Genomic DNA, 20,998 nt, shown 5'->3' on the forward strand with positions numbered 1-20,998 from the left:
TCCTTCAATGCATGCCTTGAAGGCTGCAGTCCAAATCCATTTCTTCTGTTTTAGAGATCTTTTTCTTTTTAGCTGCATCGTCCCTCCCATCTCTAGACACAATTTGGGGTTTGCGTTCCATTGGAAAATTGGAAAGACCTTTCTCCTCCTCCACATCATTGAGTTTAAAGCAGTTTGTGGCTGAGCTTTATCCTACAGTCACAAATATCATACAATCACAAAGGGTTGAGCTTTATCCTCTATATTCTGAACATCTAAGGAAAACACCAAACTTGGAAAGAAAATGAAAAACACTAATACATCGAGGAAACTAAAATACGAAGAAGACCCATTTTGACATTTTTCTTTTAGAAGAGTTGCAAATTGTTATGATTCATGCATCATGCCACCATTCCAAACATTCATGCAACATGTCACACTTCACTCTCTCATTTTCTGCTAATTTTCTAACGGTAAAAAGGAAAAACCTATTGGAAATAATATGCATGATTAATGGAATAAATGATAGTAAAAACAAAAAAACACTTTAGTAGGGAAATTTCATCAAAGCATAGGTTATTTGAGATATTATGGAATTTGCATGCCTACCAAGGTGGCAACTAATACATAATAGAAAGTTGAAAATTGTAGTCTCCTACTTTAAGGAAAAGAACTAACAAGTAACTAAATTGCACAATCCAAAATTTAACAATAGAATATGCCTAAAAAATAGTTAGTAATTTGAGTTGTGTCTCTTCATATTGAGATACAAATAAATGATGCTCCTACTCTTCAAATTAAAAGATAACTTTTGTTTCCAAACTCATGGATAGATATATAAAATAAAATAAGTGCCACATAGTGGCTTGTATTTAATTAAGAAAATACACTCAAAATAAAAATTTAGTAATTATCTTGAATTTTTTTGTATCACAATTTGATCTAAATTTTGTTTTGTAAATTAGTTGTGACTTTACCCATAAAAAAATGGCGAACTTACTCAAAAGTGTGAAAAAAGTAGGCTTTTTGACCGATCTCAAAAGTAAATCTAATATGAAAAACCCTAATCCCTAGTCATGTAAGGTCAAAAATCTCAAGGCAAATGTAAAGTCACAAATTAGAGCACATTGTCTCCCTGTCCAAAAAGATTTGGCTAGGCTGGATTATGTGGTTAATATTGAGAATAAATTCTCCATTCTAGAGGGATTTGAGGATAAGGAACATTAGAGACAACACCCTTGTATTCACGGATCCTTTATCTCATAACAACAGAGAAAAAAAAAGGTAGGAGGATAGTCCACCTCTGTATATCCACTCCAAGCACAAGTCTCCTCTCAAATCTTTAGGTTCGTCGGGGTTACTGAGATCACAACCAATCATTTTTACTACTGCAAGTCTAGACAACTAGATTAGGTATTTAATCTCACTAAGTATGCCAATTCAAACTTCAATGAAATGTTCTATAAACAAATAGGGTTCCTCATGAATGTGTCTATAGATCATTCCCATTATCCTCTAAAATGCCCTAATAAGCTAGGGTTTCCTAGTTCCCCATCTACAAATGCTTCTCCCAAATCATATGTCCCCCCTCATCAGAGACACACGGCTTTGAGTTCTCATGATCCATCAAAGCTTAGTAGGCCTTTCGTTATACTAGCTCCACCAATTCCTAACGATAGTATCACTATTATTAGCAATCAGGAAAGTGAAGATAGATGGCATGAATGCCAAAAAGTTAGAGTATTCACCTTTTGGAATGGTCCCAAGAGATAATTGCTCAATCTTACTAATTGGCTATAGGAAAACTGCAAAGATCAAGTAAGTATTTCCCACTATTCAGATAGAATATTTTATTTGCATTGTAAGGATGAATATGTTAAAAAAGATTTTATTTTTGTATTTGAATGTTTTTTCAAAGGACATGCTATTAAATTTTTTAAATGGATCCCATATGTTAGGGAAGGAATGTTAGACATCATGTTACCAACATGGTTCATCATTCAATCTCTACCCCTAGAGTTGAGTCAAATAGAGATACTCGGGAAATTGGGATCACCTATAGGAGATCTAATAGGTATAGACTCTTCTTTACATTGTTGTAACAATGTGAAAAATTTTATCGAAAGTAAGATTAATCAACCAATTTCTATGCAAAGGAAAGTAATTACAAACAAAACAATTTGCAATCTAAATTTGCATAGTTATGGTGGTAAAATATCAGAAATAATAAGATTAGACAATAATAGGAAAATTAGATTCAAGACATTGAAACCTACTTTAGATTTCAACACTAAGTTTTGAATGTTGAGAATTAGAAAGATGTGTCAAATGATTTATGATAATAAGACTCCTACATATTCTCATCAGAATATTGAGATCCATTCAGAACCTACATGCATAGAATAGGAAGATAAAAGAGGGAAGGTAGATTTTTCATCAACAGATAGATTGAATATTATCTTAGTCATAGAGGCTTATCATAGGTAGAATCCTAGGTTTAAGCAAGTAGACAAGTCAATAGAAAAGAAAAAAGACAAACAGTCAGTGTCAAATAGTAGTAAAGGAAAAAGTAAGATAGAAGAGGAAGGTAAGGGCATAGAAATCAATGTGGGCACAAAATTACAACACTCTGATGGACAACTGAAATCCAAAGATACAAGAAAGGAAAAGTCCAACATCACTTATACATAGCTACAAGGATTAAATACAAACAACAGTAAAGATAGTGTGGCTAAAAATTTAAGCCTTATATGTGTAGAAACCAAAGACACAGATATCACAGAAATATAGCATATAGAGAAATCAGTCGGTATTGAAGAGAGTAGCTTAGGGGACATAGAGAATTCTCTTTTATTTGAATTGGAAGTAGGAGGAGAAGGGGAATTAAAAACCCTAGTTGAGGATATTAGATCTCCTCTACACCAATTTTATGCTATAGAGGACATAACAAAAACTCCCAACAAAGAGGCTTCCAACAGCTTGTTCAAATTTTGGCAGACACCATCATCTTCAACTAGTTCACCATTTACCCTGGTTAGCAATCAAAAGGATAAGAGCAGTGAATTGAATAGAACAAAAAAAACCTCTATCAAAATAATTCCATGATTTCTTACACAGGGATATTATATGGGAAGAAGAATTGGGGAACATGAGCATTTATAAGACAGAAGAAGACAACCTTGATTCATTAAGTGAGGAATTAATCCAAGTGTTTAGTTTTGAGAAAATTGATAGAAAGTACAAAGGATCAAAAAGAAGATTTAATTTAGAAAGTTCTCAAAATGGGAGGAGACAATTATAGATGTGAAGATTTGAAAAGAGACCTGAGGAATATTGAGAATGAGGATAAAGACAAGAAAGAACTACAAATAATTGAAAATAGAACACATATAGAGAAAAGGGAGAATGCTATAGGAAAGGACAAAAAAGAATGTTTAGATGCAGAGATGAATAATCAGTCAAGCATTATAAATCAAATTTTAAGAAAATTGGAAAATGAAGATACAGAAGGAAAAGATAGCTGCAAGTTGATTGCTACCCAAAATATGCAAAAGAACATGAAGCAGCTTGGACTTTAGATGAATCAGGAAGGTTTAAACTCACTTAAGTATGGAAAATTTAAAGCTAAAAGAGGAAGAAAATCTCTTAAATAAATCAGGGAAGCAGAAAGTTAGAACAGAGATTAGCAAAAGATTGATAAGATATTTTACAATGGGAAGGGGAAGTACCTTCACAAGGAAACATGAAAATAACAACGTGGAACGCTAGGGGTTTAAACGCCCCTAGCAGAAAAAGGTTACTAAAAAAAAGCCTAAAACTATTTGAATATGAAATTATTTTATTACAAGAAACTAAACTAAATAAGATAGAAGGAATTAAATTAGGTAAGAAGATAGGCAACTGGAGTATTACTATGCAAGAATCTTTAGGTGCATCTGAGGGTTTACGATTCATTTGGAACCACAGGAAAGTAACCTTAGATAGGCTAAACACAAACAATAATTGGATTAGTGGTAGAGTCAAAAGCTTGAAATCTAATGTCAAGTTTATTCTAATTAATGTTTATGGGCCAACAAGCTTTTTAAAGAAAAAACTAGTTTGGGAAGAAATCAGTATGTTTATGAAGGACCATAAAAATAGTCTAATCTTACTAGATGGAGATTTCAATACCATTTTAAACTTGAATGCAAAAATAGGGGGATCTCAACAAATCTCTCAATCTTCTAAAGATTTTTTAAAATGGTGTGACCTCCATAATCTGATAGATATCCCATTTAATAATGGGAATTTTACATGGAATAAAAAATGGAAGGATTTTGATTACATAGCTAAAAAATTAGACAGGTTCTTCATAAAAGGAGAACTAGATACATTAATAACTTGAACATCCAATCTTTTATTTTTTTGATTGCTAGTTCTAATCACTTCCCAGTTAGAATTGAATTTTTTGAGCCCATAAACCTGCTAGGAATTAATTTAAATGTGAAAAAAGTGGTTTTTAGATTCTAGCTTTTTAGATAATATTAAGGAGTGGTGGTCTCAAGGTAATTTTGAAGGATCTAGGATGTTTATTTTTGTGTCTAAAATGAAGATGCTCAAAGAAAAGATTCTCAAATGGAACAAAGAACACTTTAATAATACTTTTAGAGAAAAATTGGACATTGAAGATAGATTAAAGAAACTAAATATAGAAATCAAGAAGAAAGATATGAACAATGATAGCTATCTTTTAGAAAAAGAATTACTTGCTAAACAAGAGGATATATTATCCAAAGAAGAAATTTTTTGGAGACAAAAGTCATCAAAGAGATGGCTAGAGGAGGGAGATAAGAACACCAAATTCTTTGATAACTCTACCCTCTACAATAGAGCTAAAAGTAAAATTTCTAGCATCAAAAACTATTTGGGTATTCCAACAGATAAACCAAACGTAATTTTGGAGATTTTTGTGGATCATTTTTAGAAGACATTAAATAATTTTGAATGTCTAAATAGAGTTTCTCAAGATAATTTACTTGAAGTGATCCCTAAATTGGTCACAGTGGAAGATAATAAAGCTTTAAATAAACCTATTACTTTGGAAGAAGTTAGAATGGTGGTTTTTAACATGAATCTTGATAAATCTCCAGGTCTAGTTGGATTTTAGGCATTTTTCTATCAGAAACATTGGGACATTATTGGTATGGATCTTTGGAAATTCATTTAAGCATCAAGGAATGGTGGATCTTTGTTAGCCAAAATTAATTATTCCTTTCTTACTTTGATCCCAAAAAAGAAAGAGCCTAAGAATCTAGGAGACTTTAGGCCCATTACGCTATGTAATAAAATTTATAAAATATGTTCAAAGATATTAGCAAACAAATTAAAATTTATCCTTCCAAAAATTATTTTTGAAGAACAAACAGGCTTCATATTGGATAGATCCATTCTTGATGGTATTCTTACCATTCAACAAACTATTCATTTGGCCCAAAAGAATAAAGAGGCATGCATGTTCATGAAGCTAGACGTCCAAAAAGTCTACGATATGGTGGATTGGTAGTTCCTTTGCAAAACTCTAGAAGCTTTTGATTTTTCCCATTAATGGATTAACCTTAGTTATAAATGCATCTGCTCAACAAAAATTTCTAGGGGCATAAGACAAGGAGACCCTCTTTCTCCGATTCTATATATAATTATGGTTGAAGCCTTTGGGAGATCTCTCTCTAAGGCTTATAACAAATGAGAGATTAAAGGTATTACCATCACAAGTAATATTCCTAACATCACTCATCAACAATATGCAGATGACACGATACTGCCAATTAAAACATAGTGAAAGAGGCATTTTTTTTAAAGTCCATCATAGAGAAATACTTGAATGCATCTGGATAGAAAGTGAATGATTCAAAATCTAAGATATATTTTATGAACACAGACCTGAACATATTATGGGATACAAAAAAGGTTTGTTCCCATGCAAGTACCTTGGCATTAAGTTAGAGAAGGGTGTGAAATCTAGTAAGGTATGGTATAACACGTTGGAGAAATTGGAGGCTAGGATTGGATGCTAGAAAAATAGGTGGCTCTCAAAAGCTAGGAAGAGTGTCAAGATAAGTTTGGTTTTATTGGCCATCCCGACTTACGTACTTTCTTTCCTCTCTTTACCCAAGCATCTTCATCATAAGTTTAAGTCAAAACTCATAAATTTTCTTTGGAATTATTGCGAGGAATCCAAAAAACTAGTCCTCATTAAATGGGATAATATTTGCAAACCTAAGGATATTGGAGGGTTAGGGATTAAGAAATTACAATGGAAAAATGAAGCATTAGGGGCTAAACTAATATGGCACCTTTTTATGGAAAGAGAGCATAAATGGGCTAATATTTTGTACAATAAATACCTAAATCCAGAGGATCCTTTATTGATTTTTAGAATGAAGACTCTTCCTAAAGAGTCAAAAAGTTGAAAATTTATGGTTAAGTGTTTCCACCTCGTTAGTAATTATCTAACTTGGGATGTTGGTAAGGGTGATGAAGCTCTTTTTTGGGAAGACTCCTGGGATGGGCACCCACCGATAGACAATAGTCAAATCCCAGGAGATCTCAAAGAAAAATTTATTAACTTGTGGGGTAGCAAAGTCAGTAACTAAAAAAAAAAGATCACTATGGAAGGAAATTCTAGTTGGATTTGGAAACCTTTGAAAGACATAGAGATGGATTCAATAGTTATAAAGGCATATGAAAAGATCATACAAGACAAGAAAGTTAAATAGCTCAAGAGGAGGACAAGCTCATCTAGGTGGCATCAAATGATGGAAAGTATAGTGTGAAAAATGGATACAAAGCTTTGATCCACTCATAAAGATGGTATGAATTGGAAATACCACTTAAACTCTGTTGGGATCATGCTTGTCTTCTAAAGGCAGGATTTTTCTTATGGATGGCATTTCAAAATAGGATTTTGATGGCAAATAGATTTTGTAAATTAGGTTTCAAAGGCCCTTCAAGGTGTGCTCTTTGTAAGTATAATAGTGAGGATGTTGATCATCTATTATATAGCTGCCCATACTCCCAAGTCTATTGGGAATGACTTAGATAAAGGTTAGGATGGTCTTCTTTGTTGCCTCAATCTTTAACTGATCTTCTCAAAGGTTGGCCTACCAACCTATGTAGGGGCATCTATAATAAATTATGGAAAAATTTTCCCTCCATCCGTGTAGGAAATTTGGAAAGAAAGGAATAAGAGAATTTTCAATGGTATAGAGTTGATGTTAGAAGAGCTAGTTCAAAAAATAGAAGTTGACATAGTTGAAATAGCTAATTTCCATCTTAAGAATTCCAGAATAGAAGAAGGTTCCTTTTCTATTTGGGATGGACACATTAAAAAGATATGGCCTAATTTAATCAATCCTCCTCTTGTCTATCTTAAAAAAAGAAAGGAAGCAAGGAAAAGGTGTAAATTGACTCCCTCGCTAAAGGGATGGGTGAAGCTTAACTTTGATGGGGTAGCTAGAGGTAATCCAAGGACAACAGGAATTGGATGCATCATTAATGATGACATAGGTCAATGGATTGCCAAAAAAGCCAAGTCTATTAGTCCTACTTCTAATAACTTGGCAGAGCTTGAAGCATTGGAAGAAGGGTTGAAGCTTTGTCAAAAATTAGGTTTATCAAATATTGTCATTAAAGGAAATTCTCAATATTTTTAAAATGCAATAAGGAATAGATTAACTCCCAATTGGGTCCTTAATTCCAAGTTAGAAGAAGTCATTAATCTGTTGGATCGATTTGTGGAAATTAGAATCTACCATATCTTTCGGGAAGGAAATCAGAAGGCAGATATGCTGGCGAATAAAGGAGTTGATAGCGTAAAACTATTGGAATACAAAGATGCAATATGAATTGTAAGTTATAATTATCACATTTAACTTTAAGTCTTGTCTATATGTAAGGTGACCCTATTTTTTCGTTAGAATTTTATTCTTGATAACAAGGTGAGGTAACCCATATATAAGGATAGGAGTTAGTGGGATTAGCAACTTAAAGTTCATACTTCTTATAAACTATCTATGGGTTTCATAGTAGTTAGGTTCAGGGGAGTGGTTAAGGGTTAGTATTTTCTAAGACAATGTGGCATTTAATGGAACTTGTAGGGTTCTGTTAATCTATTTTCGGTTATGATATTATGATTAGTCTTGAACAATAAAGTTTGGCTTTCATCATTTATATGTATGATGTATGCATGCCCCACAACTGTACTTAGTCCACTTCATTATTCCTAGGTGATGTTGAGCTTCTTAGTTAGGGCAAGAAGAATCTAGGGGCTCCAGAGACTTCGCTATTTTATTTTTTTTCCTTTTGTTGAAATTGCTCTATCTCTATCATTCAACTTGTTTCTTATAGTCATAGACACATTTATAAGCATTTTTCACTCAATGGAGGTTTGCACTATGGCCCTTGGAGGCAACATCAAGCCTGAAAGGTGGAATTAGATTCTCAAGCTAGTTGATGGGATGACACACATTGTGATGAATAGGGCAATAGGTGAAGGATTCTTCAATTACAAGCACACTTGGAGGATGAAAAATGACACCATAGGCACATTTATCAGCTGTATGGCTAAAGCAAGGATCAACAAATGGGACATGGTAAGACTATGTTTGAATGTATTTGACCCCATTTGGTGTCAAGGAGTAGTAGAAGCCATCATGAGTTTGGATGAAAAATTTAAGAGTGCCCCTCCCTGAGATATACATGAATCATCCACCAAGGAGTCTTGTTGTGGCAAATATTCCTAGGAGGCCAGATCTAATAATCAGGGATTTGGTAGCTTTCAATATGGTTTGGCCTAAAATAGAATCTTGTTTTCATTTTCTCCTATGATGGAGAAGGATCACGATGGACAATGGACACGATTGGCTTAGCAATTACCTTGGTCTTTTAAAGCCTTATATTCATCCAAGAGTGGGATTTGGGAATTTGGACAAGTTGGAATTTTGTACTCCCAACATTGAGAAGTCCAACAAAGAAAGGTCTTCCTTCGAATTTCCTCCCCATTTTTAGTCAAAAAATTTGAATGATATTACGGAAGTCATCATGGTTTTCTGGAAGAAGTAAGGTGTGTTGAGAATTTTTTGGTTTTAACTTCTCAATCTGAATTGTTGTTATATGTTGACTAGGAGTTTTTGGGTGGTGTGTTATACACAACCATTCTATAAGATTGTAACCTTGTCTAAGTTTCAATATTGTCCTAGAATGATATTTACTAGCCTATATTAGGGTTTTGGGTTTAGTTGTAAAGTTCTAAATGTCGCTATTGGAATGTAGTCAGAGGTTGGAAAGATTAGGTGTCTTTGGATATATAGATTTCCTTGCATACTGGTATTTTTTATACTCATTATGAATGTAAATATGAATAATTAGCTTGTTTTATTCTCAATGTTTCTATCTTGACAGTTAATGGTTTCAATCCTCTATATTATGGTTATCATGATCTCCTTTATGATATGATTTATTAGAGGAATGTATCTTCTTTTAATCATGTAAAGTTATTTTCAAAATTAAGAAGTGGTATTCTATTTCTTAGTTTGAGTAGATGGATTTTTTGCATCCAAGAATTAACTATCATTACAATAGGTTGAAATTTGGACCCAGATGAGCACTCTATCTTTAAGCTCCTAATTTTGATATTTTGTTGTTTTTATTCTACTTCGTTCATTTTCAATTGATTGATATTAGAGTTTGGTGTATTAGACTGTGGAGATGGGTATTTGAGGTACCGACTATGTAGAGCTAAGGTTAATTCAACTAGCTTTGTTTGGCTTCTTGATTTTAATTTTTCTTTTAATAAAGCATGAGGTTTTAGTTTTTTGTTTTGGTAAATTGAGATTAATTTATTTGGCTCTGTAAAGGAAGTTGGGGTTTAGTTTTAGTCTTTAGACAAAATAGGAATTGAATGTGGTTAAAGTATTTAACTAATTCTCAATATACCAAGTAGGGTTTAAGATAGTATTGTATTTCAACTTCAGCCAAAATGTAATTTTCTGGTAGACATTTCCTACTGACATTTTTTTGACAATCTCATGGAGTTAGTTAATAAAGAATGGGAAGATAACTATTTTAATGAGTTGACAAACTTTATTTAAAGTATGACAGATGTAGTATTAAAAAGTCAAAAGGAAAGGTATATATTTCATTCCTTCCAGGTTACTTTATTTTAATGTTTAGGTTGATAGTGATTTTGCTATCTCTAACCAACTTGATTGTCAAGATAGTAAGGTAGGGATGAGCTTATTGTTCAGCAATGGATGGATGTAAAGTGCAGTGGTTAGAATGATTCTCCAGTAATAGGCCTTTGATTAATATAAGAGTCAATTAATCAGTTGCACTCATTGGACTATGATCCACTTTAATGTAATAATAATAGTTGCGGTAATTCAATTGCGGTATGCCCCTTTCATGGTGTAATAATAAAGGACCTTGGTCTTAGGCTAGATTGGAGGTTTTCTTCTTTGTTCTTCCCTACCAATCCTCTGATGTAATTCATTTATTTTATTAATCAATATAATCAAGGCTTCAGTCGTTTATTGATAAAAATAATAATAAAGGTAATAATTATAGATAATAAAAAATAATAACTAAGAAAAATTGAATTAATTGTAGTAATAAAATTTAATATTATTTAATTCGTGTTGCATTCATATTTTTACAATGAATCCACACACACACACACACACACATATAAATATTTAGAAAATAATATTTTTTTAATATAAAAATATTTATACTTAGTGTATTAACTATTATAAATTATTTAATATGTTTCGTATTTTATAATCTTAAAATTTCACTCTAAATATAGATAGTGCTTCCTGGAATTCCATTTCTTTAAGACACAAAAAATAAGAATAAAAGTACTTAAATTCAATTAATTGAAATAGAAAATATTAAATGCTAGACAAATATACTATAAATATAAATATACTATAAGAGAGCACTTGATCAATGTATAACTGAAAAAAATCATGATCTACATGTTCCTCTTATAGTTGATTTCATATACTTTAACTTTTGAATTCCAAACAACTGCTGCTGCGAATGCTACTAAAAACTTCAATTTTATTTGGGCAATTGAATTTCAGACTGATTGGTGTTATGAACACTATTAAAAACTTTCATTTCATTTTCCAATGGAATTTAGATGAGTTATTGTTGGCATTAATTGATAGAATCATCGAGTTGTGACTGGATAGAACACAATTCTAAAACACTCCTGGTAAAAAAGAATTTAAATGCGAAGGAGAGATGCAATGGCAATTTAAAGTTAAATATGATCCTGTTGCTATTCTTAGCACTGCATATTTTAATAAGACCATAACTTGTAGCTACTTTCTATGGCATTTCTACTGTTGCCACTACAACCCCACACAATTAAAGTTGCCTTAAAAAGATTTAGCACATTTGGACAGGCACCCAAACTTAAATCTAGGAATGGCTTAAGCTGTAATTTGATGGATATGAGTAAAGAAACCTCTGTCAAAGAGTGGAATGTGATGATTAAAGGGTATGTGACTAAAGGTATGTTCAATGAGGTTTTGGCTTTTTTTGAGGAAATGTTGAAGGCCGACATGCACATAGATGGTTTTACACTTCCTTGTGCCCTCAAGGCATGTGTTGGGCTCTCTCATCTCTAACATGGTAAGTCTATACATAGTTATTTTATTAGAATCAAAATAGTTGATTCTTATGTCTTTGTTGGTTGTGCTCTAGTAGACACGTACGCAAAATGTAGGAGGATTGATGATGTATGTCAAGTGTTTGAGAAAATGTCTGAGAAAGATGTCATCTCCTAGAATGCTTTGATTGTTGGGTATGCAAAAAATGGTTTTGTGATATGACTTGGAAGTGTTTCTATGAGATGGAATCACAAGGTGTGAAATTGGATTTTGTTTCCACTATTAGCATTCTTAACGCTTTTGCTCACTTGGAAAACCAAAATTTGGGAAGATAGGTACATGGATTTCTTGTTACAAGTGGATATGAGAAGGATGCTTTCATGGGATCTACTCTCACACACATGTATTCAAAATGTGGATGGTTATTAGAAGCATGCCTAGCATTTGATGAAATGTCCCATAGAAATAGGGATGTCATTTCATGGAATGCAATGATTGTGGGGTATGCTCAGAAAAAGCATCATGACAATGTCTTGGAACTCTTTCAGGAAATGCAATTAGTAGGTTTGAAACCAAACTTGGTTACCATCGCTAGTGTTCTTATGGCATGTGCCCATTTCTCTGCATTACAATAGGGGAAGGAAATCCATGGTTTTGTAATTAGAAATAAATTTGAGGCTAATAATTTTGTGGGTAGTACACTTAGAGACATGTATTCTAAATGTTATTGCATCAGTGATGCATGCCAAGTCATTGACAGGATGCCTAAAAGGGATGTTGTTTCATGGAGTGCAATGATTGTTGGCTATTCAAAAAATGGGAATTATCTTGATGCCTTAAATATTTTTAAGGACATGAACATCCTAGGTATGGAACCAGATTCTATTACTATCTCATGTGTTCTCCCAACATGTGCCTGCATAGCAGCTTTGCAACATGGTAATGAAATCCATGGTTATATGATTAAAAATAGATTTGCTTCTGATGTTTTAGTGTGGACTTCTCTAATGGACATGTGTGCTAAATGTGGGGGTATACAAGGAGCAAAACAAGTCTTTGATGGTTGGTATAATAGAGATTTAGTCTCTTGGAGTACTATAATTGGGGGATATGCTAGGAATACCCATTATGATCATGCTTTGAAGCTTTTTTTCTAAAATGTAGCTATCGGGTGTGAAAAATGACTATGCAACCATTGCTAGTGTTTGTCCTACATGTGCTAATGCATTAGCTTTGTGGCATGGCAAGAAGATCCACAATTACATTATTCATTTTAGGCTCGAGTTGGATTTTTTTTTTAGTAACTTGGTAGACAGTGTTGTATCAGAATTTGCAATAGCTATTTGTTCTCCCTGCTGAACTACAAAAACTATTCTTGAACATTCATTTTTCTCTAAAACAATTAAAGTAGAAGGAACAATATGACTTTTACAAAGACATAAGGTGCCTACTTTCACACCTTTTGCTACTACAAGGGAACTTTTTAAAACCTTACGATTTTTATCATTAAAACTAACTACACAACCCTTATCATCAAGTTGCCCTACTAAAATTAAATTCCTACTTAGCCTTGGAACATGTCTTATCTCATGTAGTAGCCAATGATTCCCATTTTGCAACTTAATCTTAACTTTTCCCTTTCCAACAATTTAATAGGGTTCATTATCCCCCAAATAATCAAGTCCAAAATCCCCTTGGACATAATCAATGAAATAACCCCTATTAGGTGTTGGTGTAAATAAGTATTTACTTATTACACTTACTTAATTTTACTTAGGTTAATGCACTATTTAATTATTTTCCATTATTTTATTATTTATTTAAGTGAGACATTTAGGCGTTTGTGTACTCTCGTAGAAGTGGTAAACTCTAATTATGCACATGGTGTCTACAACACAAGAGTTTGCATCATTCACTGAGTTGTCATGTTGACAACATAGTTATCCACACTCCTCATTTAGCACATGTTGTCTACACCACTAATTTGTGTGCTACACCATTGTAGGCTTATCCTCACATCATCACACTTAATTCTGTGCTTAATGGAGGATAACCCATATCTGGTGGACATGTGCTTGGTTGTATGACTTATTATGATGTTGACTTCTATGCATTCTAGAAGTTCTCCTGAGGCCTTTATATACAGGCACTCCTAGTGTACTCTCAAGCTGGCATATTGAATGAATATTGTCATTTTGATCATACTCTCTATTTTGGTCTATAGTTGTGCTTGTGTCTAAGTTCCTTGGTTTTGGGTGAATTTTGGCCTAAGCAAAATTCTTACATGGTATCAGAGCACTGAGGGAGATTCTCTACACATAGCCATTCAAGATCGTTCATGCTTTAGCACCATCACACGAATTTGGAGGATCCAAAGAAATTGGGAGCATCTAGAGCTAGATTTGACCTTGTCGTTGAGTCCAGAGTGTCGATTCGGTGAAGATTGACTATAAATTTTCTTATGCTGGGTGAAAGTTGATCATGAGGCAAAAAAATTTTGCAAATTAGAACCTAGAGGCCCCGATTTGTAATTTGGGTATGGTCATTTTATTGGTCTGATTATTTAATTTTTGAATCTATTAATTCTCTACAATTTTTTTCTCAACTGGTATTTTTGGATTTTTTTAATCAGTTGCACAAGTAGAGAAATTTTTTTTAGCCAAACCAGGTAGTGACACCCTGGCTCGGCTCTATAATTTAATTTGGTGGAGGTTTATTATTATCACTAGGATATTATTATTTTTGTAGGCAATTATTTCATTTTAAATTTGGCCTTATTAAGTTTTGCCTCTACAAAAATTTTCCATACCCTACAAATTAATCAGCATTGTACAACCCACAGCTAAACACACCAATCCATTGGCAGTCAGCTTATAATCCCAATGGGCTTCTTACCCACTACTCTGCAGTGTGGTGTTTTAAAATAGCATTGGAACACAAATTCCCACTAAAGTGGAACTAAGCATATAAACTCTAACACACTGAAAAGAAATTTTGACACTTGAAACCTTCAAATCTAGTGGCACAAGATTCTAGTGACATAATCAAGATCTCTAATAGTGTAGGAGATACTGGCAATGGCAAGAAGCAACGACGAATATTTCAAAAATTTTGAAGGTATAAACCTCTGCACAGATAGTCCTGCCTAATTGTGCCCTAGCTACATGGACAAAGATCTACTTGACACGTATACACCATTCAACGCAATTCAATCCACCCATGCAGATAGAGTAGGGACATGCGTTGAAATCACACTCACTACTGCAGCCACGTTAACCTGTCCACGAGGATGCCCCATTAGTAGCTTTGTTAGCATTGACATGTCTACAAACACATCAATACCTAATCAGAAGCCCTATCATCATCCAAGCCATCTATCCATATCGTACATTTTTTTTGCCACATTACATGTTTGTGCGATTCTGTACAACTGATGTTATCGCTAACATCATCATCAGGCTTGGAGTCACTAATGTCATTAAGTTCACTAGCTTAAAATTTATGGTTATTTGACCATCATACATAGTAAAATTAGAACTACTATGATTGTCATATGACCATCAAATTTAACCCCATCATTCGCAAGTCTGACTTCGGGAGGCCATAACTCAGACATTCAGACTCAAAATCAGGTGCAATTTTTTTTGAAATTAGGTAGAATTTCTTAAAATTTTCAATGGTGTAGCTCTTTTCTAGTTTTGGTGTAAGGATTAGTCAAAATTTGTTGTTTTTGGTGACTATACCTACATAATCCTACATTTTGCAACCTCAAACGCTTCGTACAAGCACATCTTTAGTCAAAAATAGGTTCTATTCTTTTATAAAGTGCATTATTTTTCATCTACTTTCCAAATCTACTATTAGATTGTAGGGTTGTATAGACAAAAGTGTCACTTTCAACAATAGGGCCTTTCTTTGCTTTGTAATGCTTCAGAGTTGTAGCACATTGTAAAGTTCCAAATTTTTAATTCATTAAGAGGTTGTAACAAGCAAAATTAGAAGTCCAAAAAGGCCAAAATTGGCAAGTGGCCTATTGTAATTTCACTATCTATAAAGTGCCCAAAGCATCTATTTTGGGGGGGTTTCTTGATTTAGTGAAAAGGGGGGTTGTTCTTGGTGTTGTGTTATCTCTTTTTTGCACTTTTCTTTCATTTTCTACATTATGGGTAACTTTAAGTTTCCTAAATTAACTCCTCATAACTATGCTACATTGTCCATCAAAATGTTGTTATCACTTAATGCATAATAAATTTTTACAATAAGTAGATGGTACTCTTCCTAAACTAGTAGATGGGAATGTTTTAGCAAGTGATATTTCAGCATGGGTGGCAATGGATAGGAAAGCCCTAGGTGATATATGTTTGAAGGTAGATGATAAGATCATGTATCAAATCAAGAAGTGTTCTACATCCAAGGAAGTTTGGGATACCCTCAAAAACCTTTATGGTAAAGTGTCTAAAGAGGATGTTTTCAAAATCAAAGATGAGCTTGTCTCCTTAGATCCTAAGTCATATGATTCAATACAGGATTTCATCATCAAGGTGAATGAACTAAGGAAAAAACTTACTGATTGTGGGAGTTCAATCAAAGGTAACAAATTGATTTATCTCATATATAACAAGCTACCATCAGAATATTCCACATTTGTATCTTCTTTTAACACATCAAAGACTACCTTAGGGTCTACCTACAATAAAATCACATTTGATGAATATGCTAAACTGTTGGATGATGAAGAAAAGAAGTTGAAATCAATGGGGATTCTCAAATCACCTCAGTCTAAAGCATTGGTGGCCAAAAATGAGGGTTCTCAACATTCAACTAGACAATCTTCAAATAAAGCAAAGGGTAAGAAGAAATGGAAGAACAAATCGGAGAATGCAAAAAAGACAACACCACAATCCAATCAACAAGGCAAGTCCTCGAATTCCAACAATGAGGAGAAGAAGAAGTGTGCTTATTGCAAGAAATCAAGTCATGAAGAGCATGAGTGTTATCTCAAGAAGATTGATGAGTTGACCAACATCATGAAGAAGCATAATGTTCCATTGCCTAATGCTTACAACAAGAAAGGGTCTTCTTCAGATTCAAAGGGAAAAGGGCAAGCACTCATGGCTAATTCAAACTCTTCAAAGGAATGGATATTTGATTTAGATGCCTCATATCACATGGGTTCTTCAAAGGAGGATTTTTCTTCAATGGAGCAATCCAAGGTACCACACATGTTCATGGGGAATAATAGAGAAATGGAAGTTGAAGGGAAAGGAAATGTGGAAATGGAAAATAGAGAGTTTCATGATGTTCTCTATGTTCCAAACCTATGTTTGAATCTCCTATCAATCTACCAAATCAGTCACCTTGGAGATGGATATAGAGTTGAGTTCCTTCTAAACTTAGTAAAGGTGCATAATATTAAAGATGATTCCTTGGTTGCAGTGGGGAAAGTGAATCATAATAAAAGGTTGTACTCTTTCTTTCATTTTATACCCAAGTTTCCTTCGAAGGCCTTGTTATCTCAATCAAATTCAAACATGCAATTATGGCATCAATGGTATGGTCATATTGACTTCTGCTACCTTCAGCAACTTTGCATAAACCAAATGGTCAAAGGTCTACCTCAAATAAAATTTTCTAAGGGTAAATGTTCAATAGATTCAGTGGATATGCATCTAGAGGGGAAGTTACAAAGAGGGAAGTCTTCAAGAGCAACAAGTGTTCTTTAAATGGTTCACAAAGTATTAGCAGGTTCTTTTACAATTAGTTAGGGTTGCTATATACTTACCTTTATTGATGACTTTTCAAAGATTACTTGGGTCTATTTTCTCCATAATAAGAATGAAGTGTTGGACAAGTTTCTAGACTTCAAGACTCATGTAGAACAAAAATCCAGAAAGGCCAACAAAGTACTCTGCATGGATAATGGAAGCATGTATGTGAACAAAAGACTTAAGGATTTTTGCAAACATGAAGGAATTGATCTTCAGACTCTAGCACCATTCAGTCCACATAAGACATATGTTGCAACTTTGAGGATCCACACTCTTAAGTCTATGGCAAGTTGCATGATCCATGCCAAGTCTCTTGATCCATCATTAGAAGTCAAAGCAATCTCCAATGCCACTCACATTGTTAATAGTTCTTCTCATCCAGCCTTAGATGGAAAAACTCCTTTTGAGGCATGGTGAGGCAAAAAACCTATTGTGACACACTTCAAAGTCTTCGGTTGTCCTACATGGGCAAAAATATTTCATAGGGGATGCAAGGCACAGTCACCTTGGCCTTGTACTTTCATTGGTTATGAAGATAGTATGAAGGTGTAGCGCCTACCCCTAAGTTACATTTTTGCTATCATTGCCAAACTCTTTTAGGCTAGTTTTATGTTTGATGGTTAGTACTATTGTTTTTAAGATTATCAGATATTGTTTTACATTTAGTTTATTATATAATGAGATTACTTGGTACTCTATATTTCATGTATGCATGATGATTCTTCAGTGTTTTCAGTTATCGATAATGGTTAGTTAGATGGTTTATTATCACATGTTTTCTTATGGATACTTACCCCATACTGCATGTGTATGGTGTGTTTGTGTTTGTTTTCTTTATGTATGGTGTTTTTGATGTGGTTAAGGAAGGGAGTCATAGTCAACTGCTAGTCAGGATCTACACGATGCACCACTTCTTGCCATTGCTTGTTTAGCTTAGAATATTGTGTCTATACATGCGTGGATTTTATGCAGGTTACAGGTACTGGGTATCAACTTCCCTCAATTGCCAAGATGAGCATACCCTATCGCATTATCTCAATGTTAAGAGAGGGGAGATAAATTCTTAAGCCAAAATCCCAACCCTCTAAGCCATTTGTCCTAATTGAACATAAGTCAAGTACCCTCTGAATGCATCGGATGACATTAATTTGTGATTATAACCCTTTGTTTGAGTATGTGTTTTGCTATGATGGGCTTTTGTATGTTGTTTATGAGTCCTTGGTGTATTTTCTATTAATTAAGTCTAATTAAAAGGTTAAATTAATGATTTAATTTAATGAAAATTTAATATGATATTTTAAATATTTAATTAATTGAGAAATTAATTAAATAAAAGAATTGAATTTGGAGATAAAAGTTTAAAGATAAATTTAGAACATGATAATATTTATTTAATTTAATAATAATATATTTAGAGTTCATTTTTAAATAAATGCTAAATATTATTGTTATTTAAGTTAATTAAATATTTTATCAATTAAGTTTCTAAAATAAATTAAAAGTAAAAAGATATTAAACTATTAAAAGATTCTAGATCGCTTGATGCGAGCATGAGTTGAAAATAAAAAAATTAATTTAAAAAAAGATAAAATAAGTGAAATTAATAATGTTATTTTAATTTCATAAAGTGCACATGGGATTAAAAGTAATAAATTAATTTAAAAATAGAAGTCAAGTGAAAATTAAATAAAGTAATTTAATAATTCACTTAACGTGCATGAAAATATAAAAGAAAGATTAATAAAAATTAATTTTAGAGTTAGCTCTGGTGGGCAAGGAGTCCTCTTGGGTAATTGCATAATTAGTGCCCCGATTTGAGGAGAGAAATCCTTATTATCATTGGAGGGTTCATTTTTGAGGCGAGGAGTTTTGAAGACACAAATTTTGGGAGACAAATTTTGGAGACGAATTTTGGAAGCGAATTTCAAAAGGAGAATTCTAGGAAAGATTTTCAGAGAAAAGTTCTTGAAGAGGAGCAGATTCTCCCACAGTTTTTGGGGATTACGTATTAGCATCAGGCTCAGGTAGGGTCTTGTGTTTTGATCACTGATTAATTTTGAAATTATCATTTCCTGTCTTCTTCGTGATTGTGGATTGTAAATCTGAATTCTCTATGATGAAAGTTTAAGCTTTTCAATATTGTGAATTATTAATGGCTTGTCAATAACTTTTGTATATGTGGAAAATAGAAAAGTAATAAAAAACCCTCATTTTCTAGATTAAAGAAAATAGGATTTAATCAGGAAGGGGTTAAATTTAAAATTCTAAATTAAAAATTTGGATGGTTGATAATGTTTTCTCCATTAGATTATAGATGAAATCAATTAAAAATAATAATAATAACAAATAAAATTAAATAGATATATATTAAAGAAATTGTTTAATAATTTTAAATATTTATAAAATTTTATAAACTAAATAAATTATATTTTTAAATGAAATTGTTTAACAAATTCTAACATATAATAAACTTTCATTAAAAAAATATATATATAAAATAAAGGTGGATTGGGGAGGGGTGGCTTAACCACCCCATGCCCCCCTTCATTATGCATATATAGCAGGCGATTGCGATAGTAGTCTGCACTACGTACATTGCAGACAGTGATTTATAAATCACTTTGTTATTGTTTTTAAAATTTAAAAAAATTAATATGTATGCCCCTTTTTAATAGTTAAAACTCGACTTTGCATGATATTATTAATTTGTATTTAATTTTGATTAAATTGCATATGTTTTGTAAAGAATGTTAAAGATTGAAATGTTAAAAAAAAAAAAAAATTAGTTATTAATAGATTTAATAAAAGTTTTAATTGAATATTAATTTATATATTATAAAATTTAGTTAAAAGTTATTAACAATTTTTATAATAAGTTGTAATATTATTTTGATAATTATTACTTTAAGATTTTCTAATATTACTTCTTATTATATTATAGGATTTATAAAAAATTTTATTATTTAACAATTTAAATAATAATACAATTAAATATAAATTAATTATTAATTAATGAAATTATTCTTAATTTTATTAATTACTAATTAACTAATAATCATTGCGATATTAATATAGTATTTACCCTTTTGTAAATTTTGGAAAGATAGTTTTGAAATATATGGGAGTAAATCTTGTTTTATTAAAACAAATTCACGGGTTATCTAAAGGGTAAAATGGGAAAATATTTGAACTTGAAATGAACGTTGAAACACAAATTGAAACTTTACCTTTAACCCTATTGTGTATTTTGAAATCAAACCCAAACTATGAACTGTACTGTTTTGTTTATGCTATTTGTGTTTTGGGGTTTTGGGGTTTGTCCTAATGTTGACCAGTTTAGGACGTTTACCAGAGGCTTGGGAGTTATGTGAATGTGATATTGTCATGTTTTGGTCTCAATCTCTTAAAACCCAACCATGGTGATGTGTTGATATGCTCTATGATGGATGTATTTACTAATTGTTGTTGCTTTCCAGTTTTCGTGTGTGAAGCTGAGGTGTTTTAAGTGATTTTTTCTTAATGATGTCATGCTGTGACATGTTTTGACTTGACCATTTTGGAGTCTTTGATCAGTATTATTTTGGGATATTTTAT

General features: G+C 32.6%; 1 pseudogene; it reads left to right on the forward strand.

Annotated features, from left to right (window-relative positions):
- Positions 1-11,354: 11,354 nt before the first annotated feature.
- LOC149569523 (pentatricopeptide repeat-containing protein DOT4, chloroplastic-like) lies at positions 11,355-12,995 on the forward strand (annotated as a pseudogene).
- Positions 12,996-20,998: the final 8,003 nt, after the last annotated feature.

Source organism: Cupressus sempervirens, chromosome 3 (assembly GCF_028749045.1).
Source record: "Cupressus sempervirens isolate cs-2001-9-10 chromosome 3, ASM2874904v1, whole genome shotgun sequence".
NCBI classification, from domain to species: domain Eukaryota; kingdom Viridiplantae; phylum Streptophyta; class Pinopsida; order Cupressales; family Cupressaceae; genus Cupressus; species Cupressus sempervirens.